The 23,272-nt window shown below is 41.9% G+C and overlaps 1 protein-coding gene and 1 pseudogene across 1 annotated transcript in view; one reads left to right on the forward strand and one right to left on the reverse strand.

Annotated features, from left to right (window-relative positions):
• WWOX (WW domain containing oxidoreductase) overlaps window positions 1–23,272 on the reverse strand; it is a 1,095,008-nt gene that overhangs the window by 696,682 nt on the left and 375,054 nt on the right. The gene's annotated exons all lie outside the window — the stretch shown is intronic.
• On the forward strand, window positions 20,059–20,456 carry LOC102498094 (homeodomain-only protein pseudogene; annotated as a pseudogene).

Here is a 23,272-nt window from a genome sequence, read left to right on the forward strand (position 1 = left end):
AAAAATAAAAAAGTGCGCCTAAAAGGTAAGATTAATAATGCACCTGAAAGGGGCCCATGCCCCAGCAAACACATCAAGGTACACAGGTTCTATTTCAGCCTCCGAGTACCCCCTCACTGTGAACCACAGGAGGGCTTTTGTAGGCAAAGCGAATCTTGCATTGTAGCACTATCCCTTCCCCTTTTTTTTAAATTACGGCAAATTAATGTGAGTTTAATAAATAAACCAAAAGAGTCTTAATTTCGAAAGGTGTGATATTTTATCACAGCTTCAAGTGATGCTGCATTTTTAAAAATTAATTAGTATCTTGTGAGATCGGCCACACGTTATTGAGTAAGTAACAGCAGCTAAGTGAAACAGATGAAATATTGGTAAGCGATGCAGCCCACAGTATAAGTATGTGAAGGAGGTCAAAGGTTAATCCCTATTGATTTTCTGAGTCTGCGTACAGCACCGCTGGGAAAGGCCCGTTCTGTTGGCAATCAGCTAGCACAAATACATTATAAATCTTACTGTCCGCCTTCTCTGATCAGTGTCACTTACTTCCTTCACTAAAGACCATTAAGAAACTACCTAAGGAAAGAAAAAGAAAAAAGTCTATCTAGATGCAGGCAAAAAGGGGTGCATTTAAAAAGTCTTCCATGTCAGACAATGCTTTGCAGAAGGAGGCCTTTGCTGAGAGCAGGGGCACATCTCCCTGGGAGTCGTCTCTCTCAGGGAAGGGGACATGCAACTGTCCTGAAGGTAAATCCATTTCAAAAAGTAAACACAGAGTGTTTTTCAAATGACCTTCAACACTAAATTGAAAAGGTAAAATTATCTTTCACTTTTGAGAGCACTGAAAAAAAAAAAAAGAAAACGAAGGGTTTGAACATTCTCACTGACATTGAAAGGGGCATCTCCAACTTGGACTTAAAGAATTTGGCCCAGTCTTGAAGCTAATGAAAGAAAATTTGCAGGGGCCCTCATGTACAGGGGTCCCTTCGAGGATTCTACACTGGATATTTTCTTCCTCTTCTTAAAGTGGGCCCTGAACATGCATGGGCATGGAGAAGGAAAATCCAGGTTTGCAGGTTCTGAAGTTAATATCTTGAAGGATATCTTTAAGAAAAGGAGTATCTTCTTTTGAAAGAAGACAAGAAAAAGAAAGTCATTCATAGAAGTTTTGTCTGTCTGTCTTTCTTCCTTTAACAGATGGTACCACGCCGTTCACATTCTTGGCACTCTTGCTAGATGCAGTGAAACAGATGAACAAGAGGATGGGTCCTTCCCAAGCAAAATGAAACATATGCTCTGCATCCTACCACGGACTCTTATACCACTGGGTCCTGGGAAGCAGTCTTGGTGCCAGTACTGAACCAGCTGTGCCATGCTTGGCTAATAACTTAATCCCTCTGAGTCTCAGTTTCTTTTTTTTTTTTTCTACCAGAAAAGGATATGATACTAGTCATTTCCCAGAGTAGTTGAAAAATTTGAAGTCACATGTAAAGCACTTAGCGTAGAGCCCAGTAAGCATTCAGTAAATTTTTGTTAGTATAAATATTCAGTAAATGCCATTAGGAAGGAAGAAAAAAAGGAAGGAAAGGAAGGAAGGAAGGAAGGAAGGAAGGAAGGAAGGAAGGAAGGAAGGAAGGAAGGAGAAAGAAAGAGAGAAATAGAGAAAGAAAAAGTTATAGAGCTATTTGACATTAGGAGAAAAACAAGTGGCTCCCCCACGCTTTACTTTACTAGTAGGGATTACAGAGTTATGACGTAAGAAGAGCCATCTGGTCTACCATTCCATCCAAGCAGACAAACAGATACAGATTACCCACCTATTACACCTATTTCTCAGAACAGAAGGATGATAACAAGCACATCCTAAGTTAGTTTAGAGAATAGATTTTTTTAAATTCCTTTAGAAGCATATAAAGATATGCCATGACTTTTCTGACAACCCAATAAAAGCAAAACATACAAAAAAAGCACAAACTAGTAGGTCAGCATTAACCAGGGATAAAAGAGAATTAAGGCATCTTTTTGCAAGGAAGTCTTCCCTTTTTGCACAGAAATTACAATGTTATGTCAAAGTTCCACCCCCAAGAAGAAGAATAGAAAAGATTCATGGATATTTATCATGCCTGCAAGTTTTCACAAATATAGCTCTCTTATAACCTCTACAGTGTGTGTTCACATGAGCACACACACACACACACATACACACACGCACACACACATACTTGTCTCGCCCCCACCAGTTCCTTTTTTTTTGAAGAGTTTTTTTGTGGAGAGGTTTTTGTTATAGGTCATGTGTGCTTGCCAGAAAGACAGAGAGAGACAGAGAGACAGAAAGCGAGAAATCACCCCCCGGGGTGGGATAGCCATGGCACAATCCTTTCTCCTCCATTCTCTCAGGATCTTGGGCACACACGCACACGTACCCAGCATGAGTCTAAGCCACCAGGTCTGGGACGGGAACTGCAGTCAACTACATGGGAGTTCAGGGGCATAGCCATTACACCAACTGCTGGTCTCGACATGGTATTCTTGAAAAAATTCTGGTGAATATGGCCAGAATGCTGGGGAAATCCTTAGTTTCCACAGTTTTTCAGAATTGTATCAACTAGGCTCAAGGCATTCCTATGCTAGTATTGGAATGCCTTTTTTTTTTTTTTTAAGATTTATTTATTTATTATTTTAACTTGCTATAGGACACATGTACTCACCAGAGAGAGACAGGGCCAAGTGTGGGTAGTGAGAAAGCAAGTCACCAGGTCTAGAACTTGAATCGTGGTCAGCCATGTGGGAATCCAGCGCTTTAACCACCATGCTGCCTGCTGGTCCCTCAGGATGTCTTGTAAAAACTAAAAAATCTGAACTACCTTTTTTTTTTTTTTTAATAGAATATTTTTCTATAGGGCACATGTGTTCGCCAGAGAGACAGAGAGGTGAGAAATCACCTCCCGGGGGAATAGCCATGCCATAATCCCTTCTCTTCCATTCTCATCTCGAGATTTTGGGCACACAGGCACACATGACTGGCATGAGTTTTAAGCTGCCAGGTCCAGGACTCGAACTGCAATAGACCACATGGAGTCCAGCATCGTAACTATTATACCATCTGTTGGTCCCCTGAACTACCTTAAAATTATGAGGTGAAGGCTGGGAACATCCTTCCTAGGGTTAATCATGGAAGGGCAGATCCAACACAGTTCCCTCCAAAGGTTCAGTCTCTGTACCATGGCTCTTCGTTTCTATCAATGACTTTTTCCCCCACAAAACCTTTTACTTCTTGACTTTCAACACCACTGAAAGGATGTTCTTTTAGGTGGCAGGAGACAAAGAGCAGGACCCCAGATGAATAGAGAAACCCAGGTAAGCAGAGGCCACAGACTTGTTTAAAAACCCTAGAGTCTACAGGTTATTTTCATTTGTGCACTTTCATCAGCTAGGAAAACTGGGAGCATAATGCCTCAGTGGGTGACTATTTATTTACAAATTATAAACCTGAATCACTCTATTAGCTAGCTACTATGCCAGGCATGGTGTAGTGTTTGAGTGATGTGCACGTTTAAAAGTAGTGTGTGCAATTTTACCTCTTCACTTGCTAATTCACATTTCTGGTTTTTTGATTGGTTTCTCCTAAGATATGTCCAAACTGCCATTGCATTTACCTTGTACAGATGAAGGACTCTTATTAGGGGTAACCGAGGTGCCCACCCAGCCCTTTCTTATTCCCAGTTTGTGTCTGCGTCCTACCAATCACTTCCAAATGCTGGCTTCCTTGCCTCCTTTTACGTCCTTTGTTCATTCTGTTAGAGCTGCTTTAGTTTAAACCAGATAATCTAAGGTTTACAACCATTTAACTGAGTACATATACAAAACTACAATGCATTTTAAAAATTGCCTGTGGACATATGCACTTGCCCAGATGAGGAGAAAAAGCAATACTCAATGGATCGTGGTTACGCCTCAATCCCTCTTCCTCCATTTCTCCATCCTGTCAGAGTTTGGGTCATACACATACACACACACAGTGTTTTTTAAGATGCTGTGGTTGGGATTTGAAACATGGCTGACCTTGTGGGATCTAGCTCTCTCCATACAGCACTTAACCACTGTGCTATAAGGCTGGCCCTACAGTGAGTTTTCAAAAGCTCAAGTCACAAGGAGTGTAGGCTCTGCCAAAGACCCTGTCTGTGGAACTATCCAGCCTGAATTCAGAATGCCTTGTGTACCATGCACAGCTGCTGGCCATCTGAGGCCTGGCACCTGTACCAATACACCTGTACCAATACAATCCAATATGGTAACCACTACCCACGTGAGCGACGGAAATGTGACTAGTGAGTCTGAACGACTGAAATGTAACTTTAATCAATCTGTGTGTAAAGAGCCACATGTGCTTAGTGATTACTATACTGGACGGTGAGGCTCCAGAAGGTTCACTATCTCTGATACACCATCAGACTGGGTTCTATTTTGTAAATCACTGATTTATCTTGAGGAAGGATACGACTGCCTCAATGAGATCAGGCCAGCCTGAGTTTGTAGGCTCAAAAGTCAAATGAATCATCACCTTTATCCTCCCAGGGCTCGTCCCTCTCAGATGCTTATTGCCCTCATCACTGGCCGCACTATCCCAAGAGGGCACAGTGAATGAGGCGGCGCTACTGGGTCAGCATTATTTGAGGATTTTAACTTGTGCCAAGCTCAGCTTGCCTTTGCTTCCAGGTTTGGACTGTGAATGTTGACTTGGGGAACTCTCTGAATCCCGCCTCTGAGCACAGTTCACACATTATTTGGTGGCCTGGCCACTCTCCCCATCTTGCAGAAGACTGAACACATTATGCAGATGAATCTCTTTGTGGTCCCTCCCTAAGATAGTGGCCATGAGATTCTGTTAGGCAACCAGACTAAAACTAGTGTGTTCTAGGGCAGAGGATGTAGCTTGGATCCATTTTCACCATGCAAAGTATCTTTTTTTTTCACACTGCCGTGCCATAAGAGACTTCGTTCTAAAATCATAAACTTCATAGTATTCAATGTGAAGGTATTTACCTCTAATGAAATTACTTTGCAGACTGTAAAGTCCATCCACTATGGTCATAAGTAAAAAAGCTTTCAGAGTTATAATGAAAGCCTTTTCTAAACCCAACTCCTTCAGGCTGAGTTAGGTCTTTGCTTCTACCTGTTAAAATGATTTACTTATGTCTTTGTTTTCCCCACTAGATAATAAAACCCTAGAAGGCAATGACTAATCCAAATTCACATTAATATCCTTATGGTTTAGAGTAGTGTCTGACACATACCAGGCCTTCGGCACATTCCAGATGTAGGGATGCAGGTATGGGTAGGTGGGTGGAGCTAATGCAGTGCTGGGGTATATGTTAATCCAAACGGAAAGAAAACAGTTAAAATACTTCGCCCTGCTTATCAAGATTTCCCTTTTTCTTTTCCAAATATTCTATGTTATTATGGAAAACAAAGAGAGAATTGCCAAATCCTACTTAAAATCTTAGTAAGGCTAGATCCCAAGTTCTCAACTCCCACAGCTATGGAAATATGCCCCATTGATCATAACAGGCTAGCAACTTCTACAGAATGACAAAACGAAATGAGAAAAAAGGCCTGATGAAGACATTAGGACCAAATTAAATTCTGGAAATAAATTAATGGAATTACATTGCAGATTGGGCTCGCTCAGAAAGGGCTTGTGCGAGAGGAAAGGAGAGGAAACATCGCCACCACCCCCAGAAAACAATCTCAAATCCTTACCACTAGGACGAGCTGTCTAGTTGGAGCTACTGGATTGCTGAGCACACACTGTATGCATATTCATAGGTACCACAGGAAATTAAACACCCTTGGAACCAGCCTTAAAACTGTCCTGCCAGACAGTGCAGTGAACCAGCAACTCAACAGCCCCCTCGTGGTCTGGGAGAATTAATGCAACTTCCAAAGGTGGGCAGGCTCTCCTTGGGCAGGGGATCAGATGTGGGTGGTTGCTAAGGAGCCTTTGCGAGGAGGGAGAGGCCAACAAGCCAGCTGTAAAAGTGTTGGATTTGGCCTTGTTTTGCCGAAGGAGGGCAATACATCACCATCATCACTGTTTCTTTCCAGAGTCTGAACAGGCACCCCCGTGTGGTATATGCACCCCTTCAACCTGACACATGCTTAAAGAAGGAACAGATCAAACGAGCTCAGTATTTCCATTTAAAAATATCATTTAAGGGAATTTTAAGCTGTCTGGGAAGATGGATACACTGTGTTTGTTTTCTACATTAATGAGCTATAAAAAGAATGGAATAGGCCATAAATACAGTATTTTGTAACAGCCTTTACTAAAAATGCTACTACTTGTGTTTATCATTTATATCCTTGTATACAACCTCAAAATTGATTACACTTTAAACCGTACATACTTGCTGTGTTTTTCATTTTGTGCTATACTACAAACATTTTTATAACTCAGTTAATATATTCCATATTTTGTGTTCTTATTGATTATGAATATTTCTTTAGGGGATTTTATTGCTTTTAAAATAACAAATGTTAGGTATTAAAAAATAGAAAAACCTATTGCAGCTTTTATATTTTTCCTTCCCCTGGTAATTCTAATACACACATTTTAGCACGAACATAACCAGAATATCTTTTTCTATATCTTTTATACTTCCTCACACTAATATTAAAAATCTACTAATATAGTACATAGTAAAAGAATCAGATTTCTCAAATGAAACCCACCATTTAATGTGTTTGAGTTCAATTCATAATCCTTGCCTTCTACAATTAAAAAATTAAAGTGCCAAAAGATTATCCGCACATAACATGACGGTTTTACATCGCGTTTATATTATCTTTCCTAATTGCCATTTCAGTTTATAGGCTAAAATATGATTTATATATATGATATGATTTCACTATTAATTATCAAATTGAAAAAAAATAAAATCTCACATTATAAATTCTCTCCTGGAAATTAGTTTTATTATTTTTTCCATAATCCTATCACACACGCTATAAGTGCATTGCGGCATGAACACTTTAATTTTTCCAGTTAGTTTTAAGCAAGCCCAGAGGTGAGGTTTAATAAGGATCAATGGCACTTTATCTGGGACAGGGCCTCTTCACAGCATGCAAATTACACAGTAACACTTAAAAAAAGAAATAGATTTAATTAAAAAAAAAAGTAGAACCACAGGCTCTGGAAATTCAATTAAAGGATTTATGCAAAGGTTTGCTAGGTTTTTATATGCAGTTACTGCTTACATAATGAGCTTTTCATATTAAAAATCAATAGGTAATCTAGACTAGAAGATCATCCCCTTAAATACATTTTTGAAATCAATTTGAAAAATAGTCCATCAACTGCTGTGACTACTCTTGCTGCTTCGATTACACTAAAAGCAATATTTAGATTGTAAGACGTGCTATGGAATATCTATGCTTGGATATTGCTTTCAAGGGCTCTTACGCTTTTGAGTGCCTAAGATGATCACCTAGTAATTCAAGATTGTGTTAAATGTATAAATAATTTATTTAATTACCAGCAAAAGCCCACAGACACAACCCCATTATATTTATAATGGTTAAACGAAAAGAGAAGAAAGAGAACTGAAAGGAGAAAGGGTGGGAAGGAAGAACGGAGGGGGAGAAAAAAGCAAGCGTGGGAAGAAGAAGTGAGGGAGGGAGCAAAAGAAAGGGAGGGAGAGAAGAAGGAAAGGTGGAAAGAAGAAAGAAGTGAGAGGAAAGAGAGGACAGAACAACCTTCCCTAAATTAGTCTTTGCTATCTCAATTGCCTATTGTGGGCTGGCTACTTAGCCCTCGGAGATAGGCATTTCACTTTAAAACTCATTTAGGTCTTCAACTGAGGAAGCAATTAGCTAGCTTATAACTTAAGCAGACTTTCCATCCTCTGTGATAATGGGGACAGGTCTTGAAAAGAAAGTGAAAGCTGACGCTCCAGTTCTAGCCAGTAAATGCCTAACCTGTCAGGCAGCCAACATGTGCCTGGATTTGGCAGCATTTGAAAGGCATGGCTTGTGGAAATGTCTGATGGAGGAAGCATGGGGTGGAGAGAAGGAAGGGAAGACCCAGGTAGGTCTGAAACCAAACTCTTCTCACTTACACCATACTTTGAATGTTTTTTTTTTCCTGGACTTTTGTTTGTAAAAGTGTGAGAACTGTGTGTCCATCAAGATAAAATTCATGGCTCCACGGGATCTCCAACCACAGTCAGCCTTGTTGAAACAGGCTTAAACTCGATAAAGTTAACTTATAACAAAGCTATACCTTATCCTATGCTGCACAGCTCTGGGAAGAAATAAGCACAATACAAACCCCAATTTATCCATCTATCAAAAGCTCTTACCTGAGCGATGGTAATATTTTAAGTAGGTGCTGATACAGCCAACCTAGATAATGAAAAAGAGCCCCAAACAGAACAACAGGATCCTAACTCTCCATACAGTGCGAGGAGATGAGACTGAGAAGCGGAGGCTGCGCCCAGCACCTGAGAACCGATACCCACATGGGGGTCTCTTAGACCTCTGGACATAGCCTTTCACTGACCCCACCTTTCTTTATGGTGTGACTACAGCTGTAATGAAGAGCATTTTAAAGAACAAGTAGCTAGCGTTAGCTGTCGCAGCTATGCACGCACATGCTCAGCTAGCATCTGCAGAAGGTCTAGGGTATGTTAGCAATGCTATTTGTCACGATGGCTGTAGAGATGAAGTCAATAGAGCAAGCATGCCTAAATAAGTTAAATATTTTTGTACACATGTTTATTTATTTTTAAAGTGTTTTATTATTTTTTTAATTGCCAGAGGGCACCAGAGAGAGAGCATACCTGCAAAAGAGAGCACCTCCCAGTGGGTCATGGTCACACTCCAATCCTTCTCCCCCATCTCTCCATTCCATCAGAATTTGGAGCATGCACACACACATACCCAGTGTGTTTTTTCAAGCTGCTGGGGCCTGGGATTCAAATCGTGCTCAGTCATGCAGGATTCAACTTCCTATGCACTGTGCTACAAGGCTGTCCCTAAATTTGTACTTCTGAGAAAAAAAATACAAATAAGGGACTAAAATTACGGTGCAGCATCTTAAAAACATTATGCTAAGTGAAAGAAGTCAGTCACTAGGACCACAAACTGTATGATCCCATTAACATTAAAATTCAGAATATGGGGGCTGGCAGATGGTGTGGTGGTTGAGGATGCTGAACTCCCACATGGCTGACCAGGGTTCAAGTCCCAGGCGTGGCAGTTTGCTTTCTCGCTTCCTGTCCCTCTTGCTTTCTCTTTCACTCACTCTATCCCTCTCTGGTCAAATTAAAATGGATAGGTAAAGTTAAATAAAATAATTCTTTAAAAAAAATTCAGAATATGCAATTCCAGAGAGACAGAAAGGAGGTTAGCATCTGCCAAGTCCTGGGAATAGGCAAAAATTGGAGGTAACAACTATGAGATACTGGCTTTCTTTTTTGGGTAATAAACATGGTCTACAATGTACTGTAATGGTTGTACAACTCTGTGAATAGCAAAGTCACTGAATTGTACACTTTAAATGGTGAATTATATGGTATGTGAATTAGACCTCAGTAAAGCTGTTATTAAAAATGGGAATGCAGTTGAAGGACTGTAGTTTGAATAGTAGTCGCTTTAAAGAAAAGCAAACGAGAAAATCTGAAATGAAAAGGAACAGACTGAGGAAAAAAAAAACTGTATTTTCCACAAGACAACATGATGAACAAAACATTTCACCTTTTCCTATCTCTGAAAAATCTCTTCTGTGACGATCGGTTTGGAGACTGTACCAGGGTAAGATGCGCAAACACACTCTGTCAGCTACTTATAGGAAAGTGCTGAAATCAAAACCAGCAAAGCCTCCCCGTGGCACGAAATGAGCATTTTGGTATAAAATGTCCCAGGTTAGTATGATCAAAATGTCAAAGAGGAAACTATTTTGTTACAACGTGAGAGGGGTTAGTAATGGAAGTTTGAACAATGTTAACACTGAAAATTTTAGCGGAACCATTTCAATCCATAAATGTATAAAAGTCGTTTTACAGTGTGCTCAACAGTCAAGACCAAGAGCTGTTATAAAAGACGCCGCCCTCAATGTCACTTCATTTCCTTTTATTCTTATTATCACATTTAAATCTCCCTGTAAAACAGGCCTTGATAGGTAACTTTATTACACATTTCAAGGTATTCTGAACAGAACTTCCTCCAAGGAATTAACAGATAAAGAGAGACCATGTGCCCCTACACCCCTACATGAACACTGCCACTCCAGAGTAGCAGAATGGGAGTCCAGGCCCCAGGCCACACAGTGGCCCCAAAATCTCAGAGATGACTCTTTTTGGCTTACCTCTGAGGACCACCAGCCACGTGCAGTATACTCAGCTAACACTTTACTTCGCAAAACCTGGAGATGTGAGGCGGCAGGTGGCATGGTGGTTAAGGGTGCTGGACTCCCACATGGCTGACCACAGTTCAAGTCCTAGACCTGGTAGTTTGCTTTCTCACTTTCCCTCTCTCTCTCTGTCCTCTCTAGTCCAATTAAAATAAATAAATAAATAAAGTTAAATAGAATAATTCTTTTAAAAAATTAAAAGACTGCAGAAGTAAAGAGTGGAGAGAACAGAGAACATCAAGGCTGGTACTTGTTGAAGAGACAAAGTCCAAACAATGGCCTAGAGTCCCTTTCAGCATTGGGAGTAACATTCTAACATCTCACTTCACTGGGAAGGAAGCAGCAAAAAATCTCTCCCACCTCTGCTCCCAGGCAAGTACATCTACTGAACTAGCAGTTGGCAACTCTGTGCAGAAAGGGCCAGTGAGCGCCCGAATATTCTCAGCTGTGCGGGCCATTGTGCATCCCTGCAACCACTCAGCTCTGCCACAGTGCTGGCTGTCACTGCCAGGACAGTGTATTTATGGGTGAGCGGGGGAAATGTTCCAATAAAACTTTATTTAAAAAAAATCCAAATTTAAACTTTCATGCATCACAACATATCATTTTAATATTTTTTTCAACTGTTTAAAAATGCAAAAGGAATTTTTAAGTTGCAGGCCACAAAAAAAGAGGCAGTGAGCCAGATTTGGCCCGAGGGCTATAGTTTGCTTTTTGTACTAAACGACAGACAGGCCAGGAAGGAGGTAAACCACCAATCATATGATGATTTCAGGTATTTCAGTGGATGCCCTGTCTGATAATAAAAGGGCATGATGTTCTTCAATGTAACAAAAGTCAATTGCACACATTTGCAAATGACGTGTGCTTTGCAGAACAGAAAAATGACTTCACTTCTACTGATAGAAATGCACTTTCGAAGCTTTCTAAATTTCTTTAGGAAACAATAATCGAGGCTCAAAGTTTTCCATTATTTAAATACAGGCGAAGGCTTCTGGAATTGATAGCTTTGGAATATGCAATACTGGAGACACAATGGCCTTGGCTTATGAGATATGAGGTTGACCACATTCCCTCTGGCCCTGCTTAATAATTCCATTGTTAATGCAGCTGGTTATATGAACTCACTATGTAGCCAATCCTTTGTATTGGCGGGTCTACGTGGTTAGGGTTTTAATCTGAGATGCACACAGGGACAGATATTTACAGTGTTACTGTTCCCATTTCTAACCTTCATTTTTCACCAGATCTCTGACCACTGCAAACATAGGCTCCTAAGAAAACTAGGTGCAAATTGGCACCATAATATCTAACTGGACTAATCAAAGGAATGGCTTTTACTTTCAAAAGGGAAAAGTTTGAGGGGACCAGCAGTTAGTGTAATGGCTATGTCACTGGACTCCCACGTAGTTGACCACAGTTCGAGTCCCGGACCCGGTGGCTTAAACTCACGCCAGGTGCGTGTGCGTATGTGCCCAAGATCCCAAGAGGAGAATGGAGGAGAAGGGATTGCGGTGTAGCCATCCCCCAGAGGGGCGATTTCTCAGTTTCTGTCTCTCTGTCTCTCTGTGTCTGTCTGGTGAGTGCATGCGCCCTATAGCAAAAACCTCTCCAAAAAAAGAAAAAAAAAAGGAAAAGTTTGAATGCTGTAACATTTCTAAAGAAATAGCATAAAGTATTATCTTATAGTATTCAAAGCATACATAGAATCAAAACCGTGTTCCCTGAACAGCTTTTTGTGACTAGGAAAAGAAAAATCTATAAATTGATGCATTAAAGTGTTTTAAAAGTTTATCGAATATGCCATACATCTGCCTTGTGATGGTATGTACACTAATCCTTGGCACGGAAAATCGTCATTATTATTATCAATTTTTTTTTAATTAAGACTGATGGAATCTCTAGCCTCCTTCAGGACAAATGATGCTCAGGGCTAGCGCTTATATGTTTTTTATTTCTAACCAATGTGGCCCAGATAAACATTTTTAAATACCAGGAGACAACAACCAGAATATGAATGTGTCTCAGTACAAAGTCACAGGGGAAAGGGGCCATTGGAGTATCAAAGGCAAGAAGTGTGACTGTCATCTCAGAGATCCCATGCGTGATCAAAAGCTCATCTCATCCAAATTACCCCAGCAGAAAACGGGAAAGGTCTCCCTGCATTAAAACTGGTAACTTTCTAGAAACACTGCATCCACGCATCCCCCATTTGAAACAAAACTTAGTTATCACTTGCAATTAGAAAAAATAAAGGTGAGGGATGACTGTGGCAGTCTCGAAGCATCCTCAGTCCCAGGGTTGTCCAGAAGCCCTCTGCCATGTGCATTCTATACTATTTACATCACTGTGTACATTAGTGGCCCAGGGTTGGCAGGAGAAAGAAAAGCAGAAGAGATGAAGAAATACACGAGGAAGGGAAGCAGAAGAGATGGAGAAATGCACCTGCCAAACATGTGGCTATTGATGCTTGTTGATGGTTATGCAAAAGAGAGCCATTCTCTCTGCCATTTCCTGGACTTTTCTCTTTCTTTTTTTCTTTTTCCTTCTTTTTTTTTTTTTTTTTTTTTTTGATAGAAGGCATATGTGCTTGCCAGAGAAAGAGAGGGGGGATGAGAAAAGGAAACACCTTCATGGGGAATAGTCATGCCACTATTATTTCTCCTCTCTCTCTCTCTCCCTCCATTTAGGACTCTGCGTTTGCACGCACAAATACCTAGTGTGTTTCTCAAGCACCAGATCTAGGACTTAAACCACGCAGCTGGTCATGTGGGATTCAGCTGTCTTAACCACCAGGCCATGAAACCAGTGCCTGACTTTTCCCTCTTATTAGGTCATGGAAGCAAGAAAGACTTGCTGCTTCAGGCAACAAATATACATACAGGATAAGAAGAAAGGGAGAGCAGAAACACCAGCAAAGCCTTGTCTTTCTATCAGGAAAGCAAGACGTTTCCAAGAAGGTCTGCTAGAGGTAACTGATTTACTTGTTGGCTAGAACCTGTCACATAGTCATCCTCACTTGCTAGGAGCACTGACAGTGAGCACAGTATCACTTCTTCCAACCTTTATAGTACGCAAGGGCACCTATCCAAAGTGATTTCAAACAAAGGGTTGATAGTCCATTAGCTAAGGCAAAGACCTGCTGTGCCCAGCTTATTCCTGGGCACGTAGCTAGACTAAATTTCTTAGTTTCTGCAGTTCATAGATACATGCCACTCCCAAGCCTGGGCCTTCAAATGTCCCCACACATGACCTCCCATGTTCTTGCCTCTTATCAGTTTTGCTGAGATAAGAAAGGCAGGCCCATAAACCACATATGGAAGATGGTGGAGCCACACGATGGAAAGAGCTTGGGTCCCTGAGTCACCATGTGGAAGAAAGCTGTCTGCTAATTGGAAGCAGTCACTTTGAACCTTACGAAAACATGAAATAAACTTTACCATACTTGAGCTACTGTACATGTGTGGGCTCATTTGTTATAGCAGCTAGGATTACTTTTACTAATACAATAGTCTAAAACTTGGAAATCTCAGTTAGTCACTGAGAATTCCATTTATATCTTACTGCCCTAGTTCCATGTTACATATGTTGGTTTGTCTTAGATCTGTTTAGGTTAGAGAATAACCAAAGGGGCGTCTCTACGTGTCAGCTAACATTCGGTAGCTCAAAGGTTCAAAGAAGAAAATATTCTTCTTAGGGCAAACAAGCCTGATGACACTTCTGCAAAAGAAAGGAGAAGAACACAGGTCCGTAAGCCCAGCCTGGTTGTGCACAGAACCCAGAACCCATAGACTATCCCCCCCACCCCCTGTCTGTGAGGTACTCAGAGGTGTCTTGGCTGCCTGTCAATCAATTTTTCAACATTTGACTTTTCACAGCTTTTAACTAGATCCCTTTTTTAAAAAAATGTCTTTCTGAACACTCCATGATATGCTCCCAGGACAAGTCTAGCTTACTACTGATTGGGTGACTTAGAACGCCATCCTCACGCTGCACTGTGGAGCCTGTCTTCTCAGTTTCAGAACTGGTCTCTTCTACTCACTTTTTGTTCGCCTTTAGCCCTTTTCCAACTGCTATTGTGCGGGGATGTGCTTTGTAGCTTGTAAGAGTTTGGCTTTGATAAGTTACATGGAGCTATATTTTCCTTGTTCTCTGGTTCTTGATGGAAAACAAATTGCATAAGGGAAAAGTCTTTATAGTAGCAGTCCTTACATATTTTACAGGCAGAAATCTTGGTGGGTGGTTTGGAAGCTCAATTACCCTTCTCAGGAGAGGGTATAAATATCCCTGAGGGTTTACACAGCAAACCCGCTGTGCCACTTAAAACCCCAAGTATTTACTGCTGCCTCTGAAATCTGTGACTCGATGGCATTTGAGCATTTAAAAAAGAGTAATGCCAGCAGGACTGCACAGGTATTAAAACAAAACCAATCTGTCCATCCATCTATCTATTGAGACACACAATAAAGATAGTCAAGTTATTTTGAACTATTAGGTGTAAAATATCATGACATGGAAAGTTTTACTCTTGAATATACTTTGGGGTGGGTAGGTTATCAGGGAAGCCTTTCAGATGTTTGTTACCTAAAGAGAAAGGGCCAGAATCTGTCTGTTATATGCAGAATTAGTAGCAAAGTGTTGCTAAAATCAGAATATAGATGTGACTGCACCCCATTTTACCTCATTTGACCCAAACAGAATTATCTTAAATAAGTACTATCATCCCCAATTTACAGAGGAGAACACTGAGGCTCTGACAGGTTCAATGAACTAGTTGGTACACTGTGGATACAGAATGCATACCTAGGACTGTGAGATCCCAACTTGTGTGCTCATTTTGTATTCCCACTAAAACTAACAGGCTACAAAAAGGGAGGGCTTAAAATCTCTTCTAAGAGAGCCTAGGGTATGCCAACAGATGGCCCCTCCAGGAATTGCATTTCACAAGATGTATGAGAGAAAAGGAAGGATGGATCTAGAAGCTCAGTCTGAGCTCTGATGGACAGTTGTTCTTGTGGGTTATCCTCCCTTTCACTACTGTAATAATACAGGGAACAGATGATGCAGCCAGTGCGGTCAGCCAGCATGCAGAGCTGGTGGAGCCTCACAGTTGTGGAGTTCATTGTTTGGCTCCCCATCAAGTTTATCATGGGGAAAAAAAAAATTCAGCCTAGAACAGCATTTCTATAGCAGTCCTGAGCTTATGGAGCAGACCAGTTTTATAGAAAACAGAAGCTGGACAGAAATCAGAAAGTCACAGGAGAGTGCAGGTGTGAAAGAAGTCCTGACACATCCAGAGACCTGGCATGTCCCCTGGGGTCAACTGGGATGTCCTGAAAGAGATGAGTTTTGATTAGTGGTTTGGAAAAGAACAGGGAGTGCCTTGAAATCTTTTAAACAGAAAGGAAAGCAGACCAATAGAAACTTTCACCTGTACCTCCAAGAACTGTCCATTTCTTCACAGGAGTTAGAAACAAAGAGAAAATACCAAAAGCGTAGAAAGAAGTCAGGGGACTGGTATCACTGGGTTTTGAGTCATTTTACACCCAGAAAGACAAGGCATCTAGAATATTTCAATACTGTTCACAGTGTTGTATGAAGCATGTTCTTCTAAATTCCAGGAAAAGGAGAAAGAAAGTTTCAGTACTATCATGTCTACTTCAAGCTTTTATCAGCACTGATTTCAGCCCCCTTTTCCTCATAATTCTGAACAGAGAGAAAACAGACATTAATTAAGCAAAGCTTTATCTCTTTCTACTCTAATGAAAGCCAAGTTACAGTTATGTTTCCCAAGATTTTTCTCCACTTAATGAAGACATTATCCCCGAGTTTTCAAAGTCATTTTACAAAAGAGCATTCAAGAGACATTAAAGTCAGTTTAAACTAAAAAGTCTTTTTGAAGTCAATAAACAATAAAAGAACAATGAAAAGAGAGCCTTTGATCCTGCCTTAGTCTAAAGCCTTTAATTTCTGTTTTAATCTACTAGATGAGTAAGTCTTGTATTCAGATAGTCCTCATCTCTAGAATACAGTAAGCATGAACTGACTGTATTTTATAATTCTCTCCTTCAATGACTGAGTGTGGTATGTATACATGGGAATAGTGAATGTATATAGATGTGCATGTATGTATATATATATATCATACACACATATACAGACATATCTCATTAACAAGGATGAAGGTCAGTAGGAAGTCCTCCACTAGAGAAGATGAGAGAAAAGTTTCAAAATTATCTCCAGTCTACTCCTTTGAAAATTGAAAGAAAAAAAAAAAGGAAGAAAGAAAGAAAGAAAAAAAAAAGAAAATGGAATCTTTGGCTTTGAAATTCATGACAAGATCAAAGACTATAATCCTTTAATTTCTGTTTTAATCTACTAGATGAGTAAGTCTTGTATTCAGATAGTCCTCATCTCTAGAATACAGTAAGCATGAACTGACTGTATTTTATAATTCTCTCCTTCAATGACTGAGTGTGGTATGTATACATGGGAATAGTGAATGTATATAGGTGCATGTATGTATATATATATATATCATACACACATATACAGACATATCTCATTAACAAGGATGAAGGTCAGTAGGAAGTCCTCCACTAGAGAAGATGAGAGAAAAGTTTCAAAATTATCTCCAGTATACTCCTTTGAAAATTGAAAGAAAAAAAAAAGGAAGAAAGAAAGAAAGAAAAAAAAAAGAAAATGGAATCTTTGGCTTTGAAATTCATGACAAGATCAAAGACTATAATGCACATAGATTTTTCAAGGTATACATTATTAATAACACAGGCAAACACATAACTAATCAATAATGTGGTCAGGAGATGATAAGGCGAGCACATGTCCATACATAACACCATGCAGGGCAGGGATTGGATTCCTTCGCTGAGATCTGTTTACCCAGGTAAGATGCTTGGCCCAATCATTTCCTCCCAATGCTAGAATGATGGGGTTGTGCAGTGCAGATAGAAGGAAACTAAAAGAACAGCTTAATATGCTCCGTTTTTCAAGCCATCTCTTCTTATATGTTAGGCTACTCTTTTTAATTGAGGTGCAATTCAAACATAAAATCAACATGCTAATAACTGACGCAAAATCAACCATTTTTAAATTGTACGATTTAGTGGCCTTTTGTATATTCACAGGGCTGTGTGACTATTACTATCTAGTTCCAAAACATTTTCACCACCTGCAAAGAAAAACCCACACCCAATAGCCCTCATTCTCTACTCCCATAACCCCCAGACCCTGACAACCACCAATCTACATCCTGTCTCAATGGATTTGCCTATTCTGGGTATCTGATATAAATGGAATCATAGGACATGTGGCCTCTTGTGTCTGGTGTACTAGCCTCTTTTAATTTAACAATAAATAAAGCCTAAACCTTGGCATGGTGGCATACATACGTAGTTCCGCGACTCAGGAGGCTGGATCAGCAGGATCATGACACAGAGACACCCTGTCTATCAAAAAACAGAAGGGAAGCAAGCAAGCACATCTGAACGCATCTCTGATTCTAAAGATCTGTTGTTTCAAAAGGAAAAAAACAAAGTCCATAAAACACAAAATACTTTTTAAAATATAAATTGATAGCACTACTGGAGCCCTCTGATGATAGGTATTATTTACCAGGGAAATGAAAGAAAGAATGCTAATTTACATTCCAAGGAGCCTTTCTGTGGGGACCTTATTTCCAGAGCAGGTTGTATAGGTAGAGAACATGAACACCATCCTGGAAAGTATGTTAAATTAAGATGTTAAACATCCATAAAAAGATAAGTATTCAGGATATTGCCCCGGCTGCTAAGTGTGGGTCATAGGTTAAAACACACCTTTCTGGGACCAGCAGTTGGCTTAATGGCTATGTCACTGGACTCTCATATAGTCGACTGTGGTTTGAGTCCCAGACCTGGTGGCTTAAACTCACGCCGGGCGTGTGTGCGTGCATGCCCACAATCCCGAGAGGAGAATGGAAGAGGGGTTTGTAGCAGGGCCCCCCCCCCCCCGTGGGGGGGGTGATTTCTCTCTTTCTGTCTCTGTCCCTCTCTGTCCTTTTGGCAAGCGCACACGCCCTACAGCAAAAACCTCTCAAAACCAACCAACCAAACAAAAGCAAACAAACAAAACACACCTTTATTTAACACATCCTCCCTCAGGCCACTGTAGGAAAGGACAGGCTGCGAGGTTCATGGGTACACATCAGAACAATTTCCATCCCAAATTACTCAGATGCTTTAGAAATGGGCATTTTTATACTTTTCTTTCTTCTTTTTCTGATTTCTTACCAAAGGTCCAACATGTCCCCAGATCAGGAAAGAGAATTGTGGTGCCTATTTCTCCAACAAGGGACCTGGATGTGGACACTTAAGCAATGGAAACTGAGGCCTCGCAGGAAGAACTGGACGTAGGGGCATGTGAGAAACGAGGCAGCACTTCTGGATTTACAGCCGGGAAGGACAGGCAGACCTGAGTCCGAGCTCTGACTTGCTTCCGACGTGGCCTCTAAGCCATGGCTTTGTCGTCTAGAAGATGGAGATACCTTAGAGGGCTGCCATGAGTCAGACATGACAGGGGAGCACAGGACACACACATGAAGTCTGGACAGTGGCACTACTGTTCCTCTTGTCACTGGGTCACGGTGCTTTGCATGGCCTGCAGGGGACGGTGTGCAAGGACCTCAGGCTGGGCTCTCGGTTGCCTCCCCAGCGTCCTCTTTTCTCCCCACGCTTGCTCTTCTCCCTCACTTCTCATTTCTCTTTCTCTCCCTTCATCTTCGTCCATCTCGCTCCCTACCCACCGTTTGTCTTCGCCCCTTCCTTTCTTTCTCTTTTCCTCCTCCATCTCTCTCCCTCCTTCCTTCTTTTTTTCCATTTTCCCATCAATCCTGCTCAGCCTCAGATACGCCAGTGTGTTCCTGGCCACAAGGGGAAGCTGCAGCCTCCAGTCTCCGCTTTCCTGCTGCCATATTTCTCCAGGCGAGATCAGCCAGAGCCCTCCCTGGGCCTGATCCGCTCTCACTGATGCTCCCGCCGGCTTCCTCTTCTGGACCAGCCCAGCCTGTGTGTCCAAGGTGCTCATCTCCACACCAACAGGCTACATTTCTGTTCCACAGGACAGGGCCCTCCCGGATAACAGGGTAAGCCAGTGGCATTACAAATTAACGGAACTATCCCGAGGATCAAAGGTCCATACTAGAAATTGTGGAAGTTCGACTCACCTGTTTAAGCCACCAGGTGGTCGCCGGCAAACAAGTCTCCAATATAAAGCAGTCCTTTACTCCCTTTACTTGGTCACAAACCCTAACCAGCCTTACATGCCAGCCCTGGAGTCGAGTAAAGGAATTATCCAGGTTTTTTTTTTTTTTTTTTTTCTCACTTTCTTTTAACTTTTACCATTAAAAATGTTCAAACATAATTAGGGGAAGAATCCAATGCAAAACTTCACCCAACACATCCTAAAGCTGCAAAATCAAAAAAACATTTTTTGCGAATCTACCGCACGCCACATCAGTGCAATGCATCCGTGCATTTTTATTCCTTAGTTCATCTCCTCTCTCTCTCAGGCATCCTGACTGGCCTATCCTACTCAGAGCAATGCAAACATATATGTATCAATAACGACAGTGGCTCAACATGCCTGGACAAGGTTGCATACAATGGGAGCCCACCCTCGCGATCTGTCAAGCCCAGTGCCTGGGGAGCTCCCCCTCCCTGGAGGCAGCTCTTAAGGCCATTCTTCCAGTCCCCTCAGCGCTCCCTCCACTCCTTCCTTAGAGGCCAGGGCAAGGAGGGCGTGTGGAGTCGTCCCCCCTGGATCCCAGACCAGTCCCGGGACCATGTCGGCGGAGATGGCGAGCAGTCCCACCGAGGACCAGGTGGAGATCCTGGAGTACAACTTCTGCAAGGTCAACAGGCACCCGGACCCAGCCGAGGCTGGCGAGGCCAGCCTTTCCGAGGAGGAGACCCAGAAATGTTTTAAGCAGCGTCTTGACCAGTGACGGCAGTCGGAAGGCCTGCCCTCGGAGTGCAGGTCTGTTGCGGACTGAGGAGAGGGCGGCGTTGACAGCGGGGCTGGGAAGACCATCTGCTGGCTCTCTCCTCTCCTCAAGCTGTGTGGATTTTCACTGTGGCATCATCTGTCCCATTGTTAGCTGTCCTGCTATTTAACACAGTGCTGTATTTTTTAAATGTATATAACTAGAAGAGAAAAAGACTACAGGGAGCTCTGAGCAGCTTCTGTGCAGAGCTCCGGCTTGGCTGGGGAGGTGGGTGCCTGGCATTTCCCTTTGGGCCGTGGTGACAAATGAGGCAGCAGCCACCTAAGTTTGCTTTTGACCACTGTCTCTCCAAAACGATTTGCTTTCACTATCCACCGAGAGCAAGCAAGGCCTCTCGTTGAAAAGCTACCATGACAGAGAGGGGAAAACATTTCCTTCCGAATCTTCTAGTCATGGTTCCCAAAGTCGTTTTCCTTATGTTTCACTGAATCCCCGGATGGTTAAGTGAGAGTGCAGAGGGTACCTGAGCCATTCGAATTCCATAAAACAGTGCCTTGGTTTATGGCTGCATCATCCAGGAAAATACTCAGGCTAGAAGACAGAAATTCCAACTGGCAGGAAAGCAAGCGACTAAGAGAAGAGTCACAAAATCTCTTGAATTTATTTTACTTAAACGTACTTGTGAAATGTATTTTGCTAAATAAAATGAACTGCTTTGGTCTCTGAAATAATAATTGTAAATAAAACTTTAACTTTTTGCTGAAAAAAAAAAGGTTGCATACAATGCTGCTGCTTCTATGAATTTAGAGAAAAATTATGCTGCAAAGCATGGAGATGTCTCCAGCCTGTACAAAGCTGCAGGTGGACACCTTGATTTTCAAGCATTTTCCTTTAAGCCATGCTGGCATTTCATTAAACACCATAGAAGTCTCTCTTCGGTGGACCTCACCATGGATGGACACCACTCACACACGTGGGCACCTCAGACACGTGCACTGCACTTAGCCTATCCCCACACAGTCTCAGAAACGCCAGTCTCCAGTGTGCAATTCCTCAGCGCGGTGCATTTATTCTCTAACACGTTTCTTTTTCTGGCATGGCAAGACCGAGTCTGTTCCCGTGAACACAGAACTGCAGTGGGATATGGATTTGACGTGGGGCAAATACCTCCCCTTAGCAAAAGCAAACAAAACAAAAGTTCAACGAGCCTCAAAGCCAGTGTGCATAAATGTCACTGCACCTGGCAAGAGGGGAGATCAGAGGACATTTATGAAATCACAGTCCTTCCAGGGGGCTGGGGAGAGGTTACCGCGGCTCGTTCCGAGGCGGACAAGCGCAGGCGCCCAAGGAAAACACCGGGCGGGCCAAGACCCCAGCAAGCAGCCAGGGTTGGGATGTTGTTGGTGTGGCCGTCCCAGCGCCCTGCTGCCTCGTTTCTCAGAGCTAATCAAGGGAAACGTAGCTCGTCCAGGCGGCAGGGCGAGTTTACAACTACTGACAGTAACTATAACATACGCCAGTTTGTATTAAGATGTGATTGTACCTTTCCAGTTCTAATCACCAATTATGCCTCTATTACTCCTACTTGGCAGTTCATCTGCTCCTGCCTCCGCTAAGGGCGACTTGGAGACGGACCTCTGATCTCGCGGTTCCACTTCAGTGAGCGCCCAGCACGGCAGCTGTCATCTGCAGACACTGAAGAGGGAAAGCATTGCTTTTGCTCAGATAACTGTACCTGACCTTACAACAATTGACTAAGGAAATACCTGCTTAATAGCAGTGTGAGTGCAGTTGCCTTGATGCTCGCCACGGCACTGCAAATTAGCGACAACAGGATAAATCTATGGCCGGCTCACTAGACACTTCATTAAATCACTGTTCTCTTGCCTTGTAGCGCGCTAATAGAATCACAGCCCTCGTTAGCTACTGAATAAAAGATCAATCACAGACTTTGAAAGCTCTTGCTACCAGCTTCCAGAGGAAACAAGGAAAAAAAAAAAAAAGAGCGAGCGAGCAAGAGAGAGATATTTAGGATCATCGCAGAGATTCTGAATGGCCTCGCTGCAAGTTGCTTAAATTACCTTTTCTACAACGGACTCCAACTGCAATACTCAGAGGAACTTGTTAAGCCTGCTTTCAAGAGCAGCACTCTAATATATGACTGCTAGACCCTGGTCAAAAGTTCATAATGTGCATATGTAAAAAGGTACTAAATTGCCTGAGGGCTAAAACCAGAGGAGTTTAATTGTAGCAAAATGCTGAAAATGGTCTGTTGAGGGTCCTTCTATTGGGATACTGCTGGCTCTGGCTGATTGAAGTACAGAACATAAAAGTCTTACAACAATATTTCCTTAAATGCTGGGGAAACTGCCAGCAGTTGGTATTGCATGAATGTTGTGGTTAAAGAAAAACATTTTCCTCCCCTAAAATAAATAGAGTATTAAAAACTGCTCCAGCCCATAATTCTAAAGCATGACGGAAAAAAGGAGGGCTCAATAATAATAAATAAGGTATAATTCATAGGCCATGTCCAATCTACTCATGGTGTGTTTTTACATGGGGCACATTGAAGGTATTCAGGCATGACCTGCAAGGGTTTTTGGACTGTGAATGGCTGGGAGTTGGAAAACAGCTTTTCACTGGAATAACAGCTGTGAACGTGGGGGTCCTCACAGAGAGACTTGTTTGGTCTTCATTTTTTTCTTTCGTAAAACGGGATCTGGAGTCCCACCTATACACGCAGTGGCTTCTTCAGACAGGTTTTTCATGCCCAGAATTCTCTACCTCCTCCAACAATACTCCCTCTTTTTTATTTTCTTTTCCTTTTTTTTTTTTTTTTTTTTTTAACCTTTTTTGGCCTTACT

The sequence above is a fragment of the Tupaia chinensis genome, unplaced genomic scaffold (genome assembly GCF_000334495.1).
Source record: "Tupaia chinensis unplaced genomic scaffold, TupChi_1.0 Scaffold000355_1, whole genome shotgun sequence".
Lineage (NCBI taxonomy): Eukaryota > Metazoa > Chordata > Mammalia > Scandentia > Tupaiidae > Tupaia > Tupaia belangeri.